The following is an 18,043-nucleotide window of genomic DNA, read 5'->3' on the forward strand; positions in this document are numbered from 1 at the left end:
CTGGCCGACTGGTCAGCAGTGTGTCAGTCAACCCTGAGCTGAGCCATGCCAGCTGTGTGGGACGGGATCATCAGAATGTCATCCAGGTACATCAAATTCCCACACAATGCTGTTGAACAGGTCAACGTTAGAGCGCGATTAGCACCAAGAGCCGGTTTCCCTGATGTGTCTGCCTGATGTCTGCCTTCATTTGACCCCAGGGGACCGTGGCTACCCCCCTGAGAATGTGGCTGTTGACCTCTCTCACCAACCCCAGCACAGACCGAGAGAGGAGGAACAATGACCTCCAGTCCTAAACTCGGGCAGTGGTGGAGAAGGTAATCGCCACTGAAAGGAAACTGGTGCTGCTTGGACAGGTCGGGGGGAGAGCTGCTCCACGACCGGAGAAGGTGCCGCACTGTAATGCCCCGTGGTGTCCTGCACAACGTGGCACACCTCCACGGCACAGCACTGCCAGAGCACATCCCCCACCAGAGGAACTGGATGCCGGACCTCGGGAAGCGATGCGGACCCGGTAGCATGTCATTTCAACCATGTAAAGAGGCGAGGACACAATTTAGCTACGTATTACAAGAACATTTATTGCGTTGCTAATATCTCCAAGGACGGTTATTATTTGACCCAGACAATAATTTCGTCTTGTGATTCCGGCACATTTTGGGTGAGGACACGGCCAGTCGGGTGGACTCAGCAGCTGGCGTGGAGTCACCGGGCACATGGTCCCCACGGAGGCAGCGCCAAAACTGTCTAGAATTGTCAAAAATAAAAATAAAGAAACATGAGTCAACGTGTTTAATATTCTGGCAGCTTCACGTACAAGCTGTGTGTATGGTGAACAGCCTATCGTATGACCAGTATAATGACAATATTTCTGAGTTTAACACATTTACCTTGGGGATGATCTGTGTCACTGTAACTTTTATTTTATTTTATTTATTTTTTAAATTTATTTCACCAAAATCCTTCAAATGCTGTGTTTAAGTTTGTTTTGCAGTAAATATGGATTTCTTTCACTATAACTCAAGATTTTGTGGATTTATTCTTATATTTCTTTTATTTTTACAAACCGAGCTTTTATTTTGAAAGTCAGTGGGTGTGACGGAGTGTTGTTCCGCTTCTCCTCAGTTTGCGCCGTCCTTAACTGGGAGAGGTATGTTGTTCTGTTCTGGGTTAAAAAGTCATATCTCTTGAGTTTAAATGCCAAATGAACAAAGAATGTTGACGTATAAATGTTTCGAGATGAGTTTATGGAGGTGTTAGTGGGGTGGCGTGTTTTTAGAGTAATTCTGAGCAAAACAAGGAGAGTTTGTTTAAGTGCGAGCTTGGATGCAGGCGCACGCACATCCAGGCGCATTCATCACATCCAGACTGGACTATTGCAGCAGCATCCTCTATGGTTCACCATCCAAACTCCTCAATAAAGTGCAATACATCCAGATCTCACCACACACGCTGATGCTTAGATTGTCCTTCAGGTGGAGGTGGACTGCTGAGTCGTTCCCTGATGAGCTGACTCTCCTGTGTTGAGCCATGCGTTTGTGGATGGGTTGTTTAGTTTCCCCCAACGTACGAGTCTGTACTTAAGTGCGCATGCGCGAACATGTATGCTGCTTGTTACGATCACTCTTGCCCATTTCTATTCTATCTGTTTCTTATTTTTACCTAACTTTTTAACTTAATTTATTTATTTATTAATAATAAATAATTTATTTAAGCTTTTCACTCTCCAAATATGCGTGTGGAGAGCGTTTTGATCACTCTGTTAGCAGTGGAGATACTTCCTTCACTTTCACTCTGCGGGCGCAACAGACGCAAGGCCGCTTGGTTTACACGAGGGATCAGCTGATCGCTCTGAAACCGGCCGGCATGGCTTCAGGGGAAAGAAACATCAGCGGAGGAGAGAAACTAGGAAAACACAACAGAGACTATTCCTGGACCAGAGAGACCTGGACGGTCCGGCCAGTAAAACAGCCAAAGGGAAGTACATGATTTTAGTTTCCTCTGGAAACGCAGAAACTTTCCAAACTCAGATGTAGTTCTCTTTTCCCTAACAAATGATCAAGGACAGCAACGCAGCTGAGATCCAACTCTGGAAAGAAAGATGTAGAACTGACCTGAGGCAACAAACTTTAATAAATAAATATATTCAAAATAATTAAAAGAAGTTCTGACTTTGTTAAAGTAGTTTGTTGGGGGCATATAATTGTAATGTAACGGCAAGTAGAAGCGATGTCTAACGTATGTTAATGGAATAAACGGAACAAGACAAAACAAAAGCTGTGTATGATGGGAAATCCGTGTACCCCTTCGTTTCTAGTGAGCTCCCAGATAACCTTGGTTTCTAGGGCTATGTAGCTCTTCCCTTTAGCCCTAGCCCTCGATCAGAAGTAGAATTGGGACATGAACACGCAAAATTAAGGGGAAGGGCTAAGGGGGAGAAATGGGATTGGGCCTATATCTGTGATGGATGAAGACAATAAAGGCTTTTATGTGTAGACTGATGCTTAGATTTAGACTTAGACAGACTTTAATGATCCACAAGGGAAATGTCTTGGTCACTGTAGCTTAGTTACACATAAAAGTTTCTCTTAAGAAGCACACGTATAAAGAAAGATGAAATAACACTCACGTTGGGCGTCTCGTTGAACAGGGTAAAGGTGTTTCCCATGGTTCAGTCTGTTTCAGATCAAACACACATTAGACATTTATCTGGATACAGGTGAGATGAGACACACACAAACATAAAGACATGATGTGACTCAGCTGAGGGTTTGTTTAAATGTATGGAATCAATGTTTGAAGCCTTCAAGTCCCACAAGAAGTTTAGAAAGTTTCAATAATGTTTTAAAAGTCTGAAAAATAATAAAATAATAACCAGGACCCATATTCCTAAAGATTCTTAGTTCATAATGGATATTCCTAAAGGAAGGAAGGAAGGAAGGAAGGAAGGAAGGAAGGAAGGGGGGAAGGAAGGAAGGAAGGGCCTCAGTCTTCAGAGGATCTGGAGGAGGATGGGTCCTGGTTTCTAGAATTATGAGTTTGTTTCATTTTCCTTTTATTGACAGAACTCCTCCAGCATATTCTCATCGTTTTTTGTCTTCCTGTCAAACTTCTTCCCTCAGTTCAGAACAAAGACTCCAATCAGCTGATAACTCTCATCCCAGCTGAACCTGTTGATCCTGTTACTGCTCCCTATTAACCACATGATGGGTTTCCTCTTGTTTTAAATTTCCTTTTGAGTCAGTCACTGCTCAGGCTCTTTCATAAAGTAGTATTTTTTAAAAACATTATTTCTAAACTCACCGTGCTGCAACACAGTTGATAATTGTTGATGATGTTGATGTTGAGTCAGTTCTTCAGCTTCATGGTTATAACCAGAGGGAAAAAAAACAATGTTAAAATCAACACATTTCCTCCATCTGATTCCCACTAATGTAGAATCACTCGTTCAGTTTTACATTTGAAAGCAAAGTGAAATAAAAAACCAGGTTTAAAACTGAGAGGAAACATTAAAAGTTACCTCCTGTACGAAGTCCAGTCCTGCAGCTCTGTCTCCTCCTCTGAGAACCAGGTGACCTCCTTATAAAGAAACTGCCATCCAATCAGAGGAAAGCACAGTTTAGACTCCATCCCTCCATCAGACTCCATAGTCCACGCCTAAATCACATTTATCATAAACTATGTGACCAAGGAAGTTTTCCTTGAAGATTTGATATTTCTGATAGTATCTAGTCAGGTTTTAGATCACTCCGTAGCCATGAATCCTCTCAGACTTCAACCACTGCACAGAGACCTGTCATCTGCAGAGGTTTTCTGATGACTCTGCAGTGGTTGGATCAGAGGGTGATGAGGTGGAGTACAGGGCTGGTGTGGACAACTTTGTCACATGGTGTGAGGAGAAACATCTACAGCTCAATGTGACAAAGACGGAGGAGCTGGTGGTGGACCTGAGGAGGACCAAGGTGCCGGTGACCCATGTTTCCATCCAGGGGGTCAATGTGGACATAGTGGAGGATTATAAGTATCTGGGGGTCACATTGATAATAGACTGGACTGGGGAAAGAACACAGACGCCCTGAGAGTCGTCTCTATGTTCTGAGGCGATTGGTGTCTTCTATGAGGTCTTTTAACATCTGCAGGACTATGCTCAGGATGTTCTATGAGTCTGTGGTGGCCAGTGCCATCTTCTATGCTGTTGTGTGCTGGGGCAGCAGGCTGAGGGTAGCGGACGCCAACAGACTGAACAGACTGATACGTGAGGCCAGTGACGTAGTGGGAGTGAAGCCGGACTCTCTGACAGTGGTGTCAGACAGGAGAACGCTTCACAAGGTGAAAGTCATCCTGGACAATGAGTTTAACCCACTCCATGACGTGTTGGCCACACACAGGAGTTCTTTCAGTACCAGACTGATCAAACCATGATGACCCACAGGGCATCCTTATTGTCTCCTACTTATTCTAATTGCTCTTTGTAACACTGTTACACTTTGGGTTGGAGCTGCTGTAACGAAAAGTAATTTCCTCCTGGGATCAATAAAGTAATTCTGATTCTGATTCTGCTGAAAGTACACAACGACATCCTTAGACTTAGAGGTCCATGTTGTCCTGGATAGATCATTATCCAATTTGAGACACGGAACCTTCTCAGTAAATAAAAAGGCAGCAACTCTTCACCTTGTGCTCAAATGTGGTGTCCCTCAAGGACCAATTTTAGGGCCTCTTCTTTTTCTCCCTATATATGATTCCCAGTGGTTCAATCTCCAACAAATAACAATAAAAACATCCAGTATCACTGCTATGTGGATAAGGATGAGAAACATCCTGATTCCATCCTCACAACAACTCCTCTCAGTCCTCTCTCAGATCTAAAGGTGACCAGGCTTTTCTCCAGACTTTTTCTCTCCTTCCCACATTAAGTCCTGCTCCACTATCCACTGGTTCAATCTCATTTAAAGTGTTTCTCTTGGTTTTAGTGGGTCATTAGTGGGTTTACTTCTGTCCATCTTAAACTGATTTCTACTGTGTTTGTCTGTGTTACTGGAGGCAGATGTTTTATCTGCTCTGACTGGAAAGAACTTTAGGTCGTCTTTGTTCCAACTGTGACTGGACTTAACTAACACATAACAACACACAACATGGAGGGAGGCTTTTATTGTGAAGGTGAAAGTGTAGTGTTGTTGTGACCTGGTTTGTAAGCTGTGACAAAAAAAAGACGTGGAGATGCAGGTCATCAGCAAAGGCAACCAAATTTATTTAAACAATGCCAACAGCAACTAAACATTAACAAATGAGGTGTGAGTGTGAGTATCAGTGTGTCTGTGGATGGTGCATGTTCGTGTAAAATAATAGGCTGAAGCTGAAGCCCAAATTAAGACCTGGCCACTAAGGAACCTGCAGGAAAACAAACCAGCACAAAGACAAGGGAGAAACGCAAAACAGGTCCTACAGCAGCAGACGTCACACTGTTCCTTTCTGAACTCTACCAAAGATTCATTAATCATTATATTGAACAGCACCGGATAGAAACACTTCCCTGTTACAACACGCTCCATTGTTTTTTAATGTGATGTAAGGGCTATCTGTCCATCTGTTCCTGGCTTAAGGACGGGTACAATACGTGACTGTTTTACGTGACTGCATCTGCTGTTTTCTCCCAACGTATTGGAATAGTCTGAGTACTGCATTTACAGAAGAGATAGAGTGGGCTCAAAGGGAGGAGGATTCATATGAACAATAGTGTCCAGTGTAACGAAATCCATTGGTCAACCTGTAAGGAAGTGGAATGTATTGGTCTAAATATCCTTTAGTCACCTTTATTCTTATTGAAATTTACTGTCCTCCCTGTTACAATATTGGTTAAGTTCTAGAAACTATTAAAAGGATGTCATTTGAAAAAATAAGTTATTATTTTGGAAGATTTTAACATGAATTGGGAGGATAAATCCTCCAGAAAAAATCTCAAAGAACCGATAACTTTGACCTCATGCAACTGTTCAGTGGGGCCTCAAGAAAAATAAATTCCACCAGGACTCAGACTGATTTGATTTTTACTAACAGACCTCAAAGAATTTTGAAATCCTGTAATATGGTAACTGGTTTCTGTCACCACAGTTTAACACAGTCAGCCAGAAAACTAGGCACGAAGCAGTTTATCCCTAATGTCAGAGAACAAACAAAACAAACAGGAGAACTTTAAAAGTGCTGTTCATCAGACTGATTTGTTGTTATCTATTGTTGGACACACGAAGAGTCTAATATTCTCAAAAAAACTAGAGAACATTATTAAATACTTTAACTGCAAATGTAAGTGTAAAAACTACAAAACCACTGTCCCTCGGGTCATGAAATTAACTAATGAAAGAACTGGATATTGTCTTAAAAATACAATAAAAACTAAACTGAGTCAACACTTTTGTTTAAGTAACAATTCAATTCAGTTTTATTTTATCTACAATATATAGCGTCAATAACAATACAAACTCCAGAGGAACAAGGTGGTAATGTTGTTTACCTGAGAACACACCAGTTTATTCAGTTAATCCAATGGATCCGGGCCTCAGTCTAAAGAACGTCACATAGTCAGAGGTTTCCGTAATGACTAGATTCAGCCATTTAGATATATTTGATACAGACGCAGTTATGCTCAAAGAGCTCAACACTAACTAATCTTATTACCAAAATATTTAACCTCTCCATTTCTCATGGAATGTTTCCAAGTGTTTGGAAGTCAGCTGTTGTTATTCCAGTATTTAAATGTGGAGATCACTGTTCTACCTGCAGCTACAGGCCTATCAGCGTCCTACCTACAGTATCAAAGGTTGCACAGAAAGTGGTAAACAGCCAATTCTTTGCATCTTTTACTTTAGCTCCTTTTATAGTTTCCTTGACCTGTTCTGCTCCTGTTACTGCCGCTCATCTTACCCTCATCTTTGTGACCTGAACACTCTTGCCTCCCAGCCTGCTGATCTGTGCAGCTTTACCTTGTTTAAAAAAAAAAAAAAAACAACAGAGCTCCATTCTGAACCTTTGACCTCACACATTTTCTCTTTTATTGGTTCCATTCTTCAAATGATTTCCCCTCTTATTGCACCTCTCTTCCCAATGCACTTGTTCCTTTTGAATGTAAGCTCTCATTACCAATCTGACCAGTGATGAAGTGTATAGTCGCATGTCGTCATTCCACCGCTGGTTATCTAGGTGGTGTCCAGCCAACGACGTGGCCTACGTAGATAATTGGAACTCTTTCTGGGGAAAGTCTGGTCTGATTAGACGAGATGGAGTTCACCCCACCTTGGCGGCTGCTTCTCTTATCTCTAGGAATTTGGCCAATTTTATTAACACCCTAAAACCATGATAACCCAGAGTTCAGCCCAGGAGGCAGAGCTGCAGGCTTACACGCCTCTCTGCTGCTTCTCTAGTGCTGTTTCACACCCATAACTCCACAAACTCCATAGATGTGCTGTCTGCTCCCAGATTTTTAAATGGAAAAATAACAATAGAGGAGCTATTTGTAGGAAGTTGTAGGAATGTGTAGGCCTGGGCTGCAGGGAGACGATGCATTGAGGACTTGTCCTCTACTTTCTGTTCTAACTTCTAACCGCTGCGTCTCCCTCTCTCCCCTCCCTGTGGAGCTCCATAAACTACATCTGTCCCAGTCTTCATGTCCTCCTCCAGTTGTCCACTCCTACCTAGATGAACTATTCACCAACCTGCCCATGATTCCTGTTATACTCACAAACTGTCACAGATCATCAGCTGTGTGTTATATTACTAGATCCTACATGTTTCCTTCAGCTTGATGTTTGTATCTATGACAGAAGTTAGTTTATCTTGTTTCTCCTGTTCTTCTTCTCTCTCTATCTTCTCTGGTTCTACCCGGCTGGTCTTCAGCAGATGGTTCCTCCATATGAGCTGGTTCTGCTCCAGGTTTCTTCCTGTTAAAGGGAGTTTTTCCCTCAGGCTGCTCTGGAGGTTTCAGGCTGGTTTTTGTGAAGCGTCTTGAGACGATTTGTGTTGTTATTGAGGCTATATAAATAAAATTGAATTGAATTGAATTAAATTGAATTGAATTGAATTGAATTGAATTGAATTGAATTGCTCCACTATCCACTGGTTTAAAACTGATTTAAAGTGTTTCTCTTGGTTTTAGTGGGTCATTAGTGGGTTTACTTCTGTTCATCTTAAACTGATTTCTACTGGATTAACTGACATGTTAATGTGTTCATGTGTTCATTGATCATTCAGACACTTTATCGTCAGGCTTCAGGCTTTTACTGTAAACGCCGCAACAGGAAGTGTAGTGTTGCCCCGCCCCTTTGTGTCTTTCTGCTGTAACCTGCTGGTTCACTATATTGTAGTGATGTGACAATGATGAGTGGATTAACTCAGACTGACAACATGGTGGAATTCAACTTAATTCTGTTTACTTGCCTCTTCTTCTTCTTCTTTGGTTTAATTGACCTAAAGGACATGTTATTAAAACAAAACCAACTAAATCCTTTCTATTAACCCTGTTTCCCTCAGATACCTAATCAGATGGTTGTGTGTTATCTTTCCCTTTTCATCCATGTACACACTACACTGCTACAGTGTGTCATGTTCCAGTTTTCCTATTTTGTGAAGTGTGGTGTTTAGTCCTGGTGTCCTTTCCTGAGACAAGTAGCTGCTGCCTCCTTCCTAAGACAACCTGTCTATGAATATTATAAAGGTGTCTTCTACTGTCATTTATGTTTTTTATACTTGTTTCTTAATTGTTGCTTAAATGACACATCTGTGACTATTGTTTGACATTTGAGTTCTGGTTTGGCCGGTATGTCAACATTCTCGGTTCCCTCAACGCCCACATTCTCAGGAACCCAAGCAGAACATACAGTCACACCCCATTTCCATAGTTTGTATATTGTTGGATGCATTTTGAAGAAGAGCTCTTGTCCGCAGGATTTCAAAGATTGAATGCTAGTGAGTGTTGCCACTGGCTGAAGCCAAAGGGCCTTGGTCACGTTCTTCTTAGTTTTTTATGTTGTTTAGACCCATAATTCCTGCTTTTGCACCTCATTCTTTTATGTCTATGTCTGGTTCATCTATGTTCTTTCTTATCTTGAGACTCTTGGACAGAACAGTTTCCCTGTGGGGATCAATGAAGTGATGTTGAATCTTGAATCTTGAGTTGATATGTGTGTGTGTATATTCAGGCTCCCCAGAGTCAGAGGAACATTGAAAGTGTCAGAAAATAACAAGGGGCCGAGTCATTTAATTTGACTTTCATGATGTGTGTCACTGTGTGTGTCTGTGTTACTGTCTGTGTTACTGTGTGTGTTACTGTGTGTGTTACTGTGTGTGTCTGTGTTACTGTGTGTGTTACTGTGTGTGAGTGTGTGTTCATGCAGGTGTGTTTTAATCTTGTCGGTGGGTTGCAGACGGTCACAGCCGCCACCATGGACCGATAATCAAGTCTCTGCACTTTTTACATGAGAGAGAGAAGGGAGGAGGGGGGAGAGAGGGGAGAGGAGGGGGAAAGGGGGGAGAGGAGGGGGAGAGGGGGGAGGAGGGGGGAGAGGAGGGGGAGAGGGGTGACGAGTGCAGCTCATCTGAGGTGGCAGAAGATAATGAAGCTCGGCCGTCTCCTGTGTTTGCAGCGTGGACCAACAGGTGGAGCCCACACTCTGAGAGCAGCAGGGTCACCTGGAGGGTCCCCATTCTTCTATATTCTTACTGCCTACATTGCTCTTTGTTCTGAACACTTTGAGTAGGAGCTGATGTAACACAAAGTAATTTCTCCTTGGGATCAATAAAGTGATTCTGATTCTAATAAAGTAAATATTCATATTCAAATACTGTGAACAACAAATAATATCTTTCACCTTTCAATATGAGCAAAGATTTCCCTGCAAAAGAAAAAAGAAATGGCCATTTTGGAATTGGCTGCCAAAAGCCAGTGACTGCAGAGCCTGGATAAATCCACCAGGGGGCAGATGACACGTATTTAATTGTTTATGAATCAAATATGATCTTAGTATTGGGAAGTTAAAGCCACATCAACCCCTCAGTAAAAAACATCTGGCGGCAGATTTTGTGACTGACTCATCATCTCTGCTCAGGATTAAAAAAACATGGGAACAGACAAAATAATACACAATAAAAAAATAAACCTCCGTCACAGTCAGAATCCTGAAGCACGGTGATGTCCTGCTCTCTGATAATCCCTGGGTCCATCCCGGAGTCTCCTCCCACCTGGTCACACTTGGTATTTCAGCCTTAAATCTAATGATCATCCGATACAGCAGATCATGAACAAGGAAACATCAAGGCTCTGCTACTCTCCCAGGAAAAGACCTAATGATGCCTGGAAAAGGATTAAATCATTTCACCGAGTCCCAGAGAACCTGAGTCCTCGTCCCAGGGTCTGGAGGTAATACTGCAAAGAGCTGCAGTCACAACGGGACTCGGAGAAGGTCTTTACTGTCCAGTAGGAGCTTCAGAATAAAGACTGCAGCTTGTGTCTTGTAGCTGGTGGACGTTCAGAGGCTATTTGGGATAAATGAGTTGAAGCATGGAGCTGGAGATGTTCTGGTTCATAGTTTCAGGTCGTCTATCTGAACATTTGAACCAGATAATGATCCAAAGCAAGAAAACTAATCTGGGGGATCTGAACCTTCAAATATCTGATGAAGACATTTTACTGAAGAACGATTCAGTAAAACACAGTCAAGAACTAATTTGTGGTAAAAGGAGAAGTTGAGACGAGACATTTATGTTCATTTAATTACTGGTAAAGCTCATTTCCCGCCTCTTCCTTTAGACGCTGGATCCATGTTTCTGTCATAGTTCATAAGGTTTTCAAGGATTTGAACCAAACAAACGTGGAAGAGACGAGATTGGACATCAGAGGCTGAAGAACGATTCATGCAAAGAGACCAGATGTTTGTGGAAGCTTCTCTGCGTTGTTTTTATTTGTCCCATTCAGCTGGTTTCCTGTTAGTAACGTGAGGAGTTGAGTTGTGGTTCTTTTGTTCACCATGCATCCTCTCACCTGGTTGAATCCGACCTGAACCTTTCTTTGTGAGAGTGTGCCGGGTCTCAGCGGGTCTCAGCGGGTCTCAGCGGGGCCCCGGAGCCCGTCGCTGTGTGACAGATAGACTGACAGATCCATCCAGGTGAGAATGTAGAATAATGCAATCTGTATGGACGGAGTCATCACACGGCTCCATAGGAAACAGGGACGACGTGGCGGCAGGAATGTAGATAAGGAGGTTATGTGTGAGGACCAATTTATTTTTCCTGGCAGGGTGGGAAGACCTCGGAGACGCCTTTTCACATGTCCGCCTGACAGCACAAGTCTCAATAATGAAATCCTCTCAAACTGTATTTATATCCGGAGACGCTCGGGTCCAGGGAGGTGACATGTGGCTCGATCCGTGGGCTGCTGGATAATGAGGGGCCCCGGTCGGCCCCCGTCTCTTCCCCACCTCCTGTTTATCTGCTGCATGTGGAAAACAAGCCCTGGTTCGTTGGTCACATGCTCCGAGCTCATGTTTGGCCTTCGTTCCTCTAAACAACAACAGCTTCACTGGAGCAAAGCATCATGGGACGGCGTCTACTTCTGCAGAAATATTTAAGTTCAGTTCAATATCGATAACAACGCAAACTGTCTCAAGACGCTCTACAAAGGCATGAAAGAAAAACTCCCTATAACGCTTTGATTCTCTGGTCGTCCATCATGTCTCTGTAGAGGACAACTGGTCTTTAGTGGACGTCCCAGGCTCTGGTTGCCATGGTAACCATCATATAAACTGTCATTGGCCAAAAAGCACTTGCAGAGAGCTTGTTTGCTCCTTTATTCTGTTCTCTTTGCTTGTTTTGTTTGTCTGTTTTTGAGGTGATTTTGTGTTTGTGTTTTTATGCATTTTATCTTAATCTTAAACCTATTTTATGTCCCAATGTTAAGCAGTTTGGCTTCACCTGTGCTTTCTAAATGTGCTATATAAATAAAGTTGATTGATTGATTGATATCTAGCTCTACTTCTTCTTCTTCTTCTTCTTCTTCATGGTGGATCTGGTGGGAAGAACCATAGATGGTGTTTCCTTCAAAATAAAATCAAATATAAATAAAAATCTATTAAATAAAAAAATTGTAAAACTCAAGTAAAATAACATAAAATTAAAATTAAAATCTCATCAAATAAAAAACAGAAAAAAATCAGTAAAACTCAAGTAAAATTAAAATTAAATATAAATAATAAATTTCATAAAATAAAAAAATAGAAATAATAAGTAAATCTAATTTAAATAAAACAGAGTAAAATGAATTGAAAATCTAGCAAAATAAAATATTTAATTTAAAAATGTACAAAATGTGAATATGATACAAAAGTAAATATATATTATATCCATAGGAAGGATTAATAGATGAGGAGCAAACAGGTGCATGAACATGAATAAGTTGGAGGAGGAGGAGAGATGTTGAACAGTTGGACTGAGTTTAATTTGATTCCTTAAACCTTCGTCTTCTGGTGTTTCTCCTCCAACATCCAAAACAACAACAACAAAAAAACAGCTTCACAATTATCCACCAACAATCTGTCTCCATCTTCTCCATCATCTTCTCCATCATCTTCTTCTCCCCTCAGAAGAAAAACCCACTGAACGTCTCAAATAACAGACAAGAAACAAGCATCGGCTTCTGGATTCCTCCACACACACACGCACACACACACACACACACACACACACAGACACACAGCCACACACACACACACACACACAGACACACACACACAACACACACACACACAGACACACACACACACACCTCTGTCCATTGTCGACGTCTTCTTCTCTGTTATCAAAGCCAACAGAGGAGGTGTGTTCTCCCCTGTGTGTGTTTTGTGGTGGCCGTGTGTGTGTGTGTGTGTGTGTGTGTGTGTGTGTGTGTGTGTGTGTGTGTGTGTGTGTGTGTGTGTGTGTGTGGGTAATTAGGATATTTTTACCTCCTCCAGGAGTCGGCTGCCAGCTCAGGGGAAATTAGCATCACACCTGTGTGTAATTGGCTAAATTAGCTTGTCGAGCTGAGACAGAGGTGGACGGTGAGGTGTGTTTCTGTGTGTGTTTGTGTGTGTGTGAGTGTGTTTCAGTGTGTGTGTGTGTGTGTGTGCAGGTAAAAATGTGTCACACCTGTGTTGGAAAATGTGGAAAATGTCGTCCGACACAAACACACACTCTGACACAGTCACGCAACAGAGAGACACGTTAACGCAGGAGAACGACACAAAACAGACGGACAAACACAAACAGAGGAACGACAACAACACACAAACACAGTCGCATGTTTTCCTGCGTTGATACAAACTGAGAAGGAGAAAGAGGTGAATCTGTGACCTTTTAATTTCGCTGCTGCTCTGACTGGTCTCTTTGTTTCATTTGTGTTGTTGTTTTTCTGCATATTTTTGTGTAATTTATGCCACAAATCTTTAAACTGGTTTGGACGTGTCTCATGTTCGTCTCACGTACTCATATATTTCTGAATGAATCACCTGAGAGGAGTGATTCATTCAGATATGCTTCATAACAACGATGATCATCTTTGTCTGTAATAAAATGTGAACAAACACAAACAAATGAAAACAGAACCGTCTGTTTGAAGGAGAAAAGTCCTTTTTAAAAATAACCTGATTATATGATACTACACTTTATTTCTTTAGCATTTTCCAAGTCAACACCTCAAAGAAAAAATGATTAAGACAATAAAAAACATTCAATTTTAAGCTTAAACCATGAATGTCTCTCAGATAAAAGCAGGTTTTAGTAAAGATCACTTCCTCCAACCGAGAACGTCTTTAGTTTTCTGGAGCTTAGATAGAACCAGACTGATAAGACTGATAAGACTGATTCCTGGTTCTGGTTCTGGTTCTGGTTTAAATCCTGGCAGATGAATTCAGTTGATAAAAGTGTTTTTTAACAGTAGAAAAGTGTTCGTGTCCTCTGCTGCTCTGGAGACCGTCCCACTGAAACCTACAAACCAAACTCATCTGGACGTGTTGTGTCTGTAAAGACGTTTGCTCCAGGTCTTTGTCTCTAAATGTCTGGACGAGGGTTTAAAGGCCTCAGACCTGTGGCCCGTTAGCTCAGCTGTTCAGAGCGTGGTGCTAATAACTCCAAGCTCTGAGCTTTTAAGGAACCACTCAGGTTTGACCAGAGAAGAAACTGAAAAAAATAAAAATAAATGACGAGGAACCTGAAACAGAAGAAATAAAACTACAGAACCGAACCTGAGCATTTAATCCAGGTGTTGTTTTAGTAAATCTGACTCAGAATCAGCCCTGAAGAGAAGAGAGAGTTCACATCAAATCACCTTTGGCTTTGATTTAATTTAAAGACAGAATTCACTGGAAAACACAGAAGAAAGTTAATGTCTGATATTTGACGCGTGACAAACTTTTAGCAGATCTAATTTTGATAAAACAAAACTTTAAAATCCAGCGGTTGACTTTTATTTGTCTAGTGTCAGAGGGTGTACCGCAGGGTTCTGTGTTGGGTCCCTTATTATTCTCAGTTTACGTTCATGATTTGGGTCAGAATGTGGGCGGAGCTACTGCTCGTTGTCATGCAGGTGATGCAGTGCTACACTGTGCTGCCCCCTCCATCCTGGAGGCTCTTATCAAACTGGTTTTAATTAACCATCCACACTCAGCTTTTCACCTAAAAGTGCTTTTAGGGGGCGGCTATGGCTCAGTAGGTAGAGCGGATTGTCCATGAACCGAAGGGTTAGCGGTTCGATCCCCTGAGTGTCCCATATGCCGAAGTGTCCTTGAGCAAGATACTGAACCCCCAGTTGCTCCCAGTGCAACTGGCACTGGTGTGTGAATGTGTGTGTGCTTGTGTGAGTGAATGGGTGGATGTGTCTCTGACTGTAAAAGCGCTTTGAGAACCTTTGAGTAGGTAGAAAAGCGCTAAATAAGAGCAAGACCATTTTAAATTGTGACAAAACTTTTCAAATAGGTCAAATCCTGAAAACAGCTGAGATGTTACAGCTGAAGGAAGGAAACTAGAGATTCTCTCCTGCTGTAAATATCTAGACATATGAATCGATGACTCCTGTCTTCTCAAAAAGCTCAGGTTGAAGTTAGGGTTTTATTTTAGAACGGGAGCTTTTTCTCCTTCGAGGCCAGAAAGAAAATAATTTCTGGAACCTTTTTACCTCAACGATTTTAGGGATGTTTCATATATGAACGTTCCAGCCTCTGAGAAACGTCACAAACTGTGCAGCTCTGACTCATCACTGTTACTCTGTTACTCTGATACTCTATTACTCTGTTACTCTTTACTCTGTTACTCTGTTACTCTGTTACTCTATTACTCTGTTACTCTTTACTCTGTTACTCTGTTACTCTTTACTCTGTTACTCTGTTACTCTTTACTCTTTACTCTGTTACTCTGTACTGTTACTCTGTTACTCTGTTACTCTGTTACTCTTTACTCTGTTACTCTGTTACTCTTTACTCTGTTACTCTTTACTCTGTACTCTGTACTCTGTTACTCTGTTACTCTGTTACTCTTTACTCTGTTACTCTTTGCTCTGTTACTCTGTTACTCTTTACTCTGTTACTCTGTTACTCTTTACTCTGTTACTCTGTTACTCTGTTACTCTTTACTCTGTTACTCTGTTACTCTGTTACTCTTTACTCTGTTACTCTTTACTCTGTTACTCTGTTACTCTTTACTCTGTTACTCTTTACTCTGTACTCTGTTACTCTGTTACTCTGTTACTCTTTACTCTGTTACTCTTTGCTCTGTTACTCTGTTACTCTTTACTCTGTTACTCTGTTACTCTGTTACTCTTTACTCTGTTACTCTTTACTCTGTTACTCTGTTACTCTTTACTCTGTTACTCTGTTACTCTTTACTCTGTTACTCTGTTACTCTTTACTCTGTTACTCTTTACTCTTTACTCTGTTACTCTGTTACTCTTTACTCTGTTCCTTTGTTACTCTGTTACTCTTTACTCTGTTACTCTGTTACTCTGTTACTTGTTACTCTGTTACTCTGTTACTCTGTTACTCTTTACTCTGTTACTCTTTACTCTTTACTCTGTTACTCTTTACTCTTTACTCTGTTACTCTTTACTCTGTTCCTTTGTTACTCTGTTACTCTTTACTCTTTACTCTTTACTGTTACTCGTTACTCTGATACTCTTTACTCTTTACTCTTTACTGTTACTCTGTTACTCTTTACTCTGTAATATGTGCTCTTTGCTCAGAGAGCGTCTGTAACGTTTTATGCTGCTGCTATTTTTAAAATGAGCTCATTGGTCTCAATGGGACTAAACTGGTACAATAAAAATAATCCTGCAGATCAGAAAATAATAATAATAATAATAACTAGAGACACGATGCATGGACGATAAGAGAAAAGAAAGTGAAGACCAGGTCCCTGCAGCAGCACTGAAGGACGGTTCAGAGTCTCCTGATCCAGATTTATCAGAAACCTTCAAAGTACAAAGAGTTTCTGCCTCCTGAATCCAAACTGGAGAGGGTCCTGGTCTTTACGTCCCATTCTACTCCAGAATCTCCAGGAACCAGGACTAGACCTGAACCTCACTGAGCCGATGTGGTTCTGTGAGGTCACTGAGATCAGATGGAGTTAGAACCTTTAACCTTTAAAGGAAGGAGGACCATTTTAATTCTGTTTGAGTCAATGAAGACAAATTGAAACTGGAGTCGTTTCATCTTTTTTGTTAATTACGTGTTGATTCTGCACTGATGTGATTCAGTTTGTGTTTCATTTAATAAAAACAAGAAGAGAAAAAAGTCCTAGGAAATAGTTACAAAACTTATTGTTGCTCCATAAAAAATGAAAGTATTAAAGAAACCTAAACAGCAGCGTGTGTAAATTTAAAGTTCTGGCAGCTCTGTTTGAAAAGCACCTTATGATCAATATAAAGAGGTGCAGATAAAATAAAATAAGGTTTAAGAAAATGTTATATAAAGATTTAAACAGGATAACTGAAACTGAACCGAGGGCGGATCATAGAAACATGGAGATAATAGTAAAGCAAAATAAATAACAAAACAAATGTATTCGTGGATAGAACTTTGAGATGAACCATCTCATACCAATAAAATAATAAATAAATATTTCATTTTATTTTTGTTGGTCCACACTTTAAAAACTAGCCTCATGTTCTGTCTAAATAAATCTCTGTGGGTCAGAGGTCAGAGGTCAACATCTTCAGCTGAACCTACATCTGACCCCACGTGTCTGATCTGTTGGCGCCACCTGCTGGTGACTGGTTGTAACACAATTCAAGTTTTACAGCACTGAGCTTTTAGCTTTCTAAAAAATAATTAACATTAATTAAGTTTAATATAAATTCAACAACCTGGATGATTCATTTATTTTATAATTACAACAACATTCTTAATTGTAAGCTAAAAATAAATAAATAAAAGGTAAAATAAGCTTGATTTAGATGTAAACTGCAGATTTATGTGTGCCTATTCAAGGTGTGTTTGTTGTTTGTGAAAGAGACAGAATATTTAATTAACAAATCCGAATTTTTAGGTTCAAAATTTACACAAAAATAACATTAATATAAAAATACACATTCACTCATATTTAATTTTATTAAACAACAGATTACTTACTAACCAACAACATCACAGACAAACTGATCTGTATTGGTAATCTTACTAAATACTACTTATACTAAATACTACTTCTGATTACTTATTGGCATTACTAGTCTTTTTTAATTACATTTAATTTAATTTAATTTAATTTAATTTAATTTAATTTAATTTAAACTCATGTAATAATTAGTTGTATCACTGGTTAATTTAACGTGATTTAGACGTGAACTACAACTTACTGTACAATAAATGAAGTATGTGTGTATTATATTGTGTAATGTATTAATGTCATTTGTTGTCATTATTTTATTTTATTTTATTTTATTTTATTTTATTTTATTTTATTTTATTTTATTTTTTATTTTATTTTATTGTGGCGGTTGTGACTCCGTAAGAACTTCCGCTGAATCAAACTAAAA

General features: G+C 40.5%; 1 long non-coding RNA gene across 1 annotated transcript; it reads right to left on the bottom strand.

The window, feature by feature from the left end:
• Nucleotides 1–588: 588 nt before the first annotated feature.
• On the bottom strand, nucleotides 589–7,461 carry LOC125023898. The gene is made up of 4 exons (XR_007114674.1): nucleotides 3,521–7,461; nucleotides 3,304–3,360; nucleotides 2,630–2,676; nucleotides 589–747 (listed from the first exon to the last, which is right to left on the bottom strand). It is a non-coding gene; the product is annotated as an uncharacterized LOC125023898 (long non-coding RNA).
• Between the last annotated feature and the right edge of the window lie 10,582 nt (nucleotides 7,462–18,043).

This window comes from Mugil cephalus, chromosome 17, assembly GCF_022458985.1.
Source record: "Mugil cephalus isolate CIBA_MC_2020 chromosome 17, CIBA_Mcephalus_1.1, whole genome shotgun sequence".
NCBI lineage: Eukaryota > Metazoa > Chordata > Actinopteri > Mugiliformes > Mugilidae > Mugil > Mugil cephalus.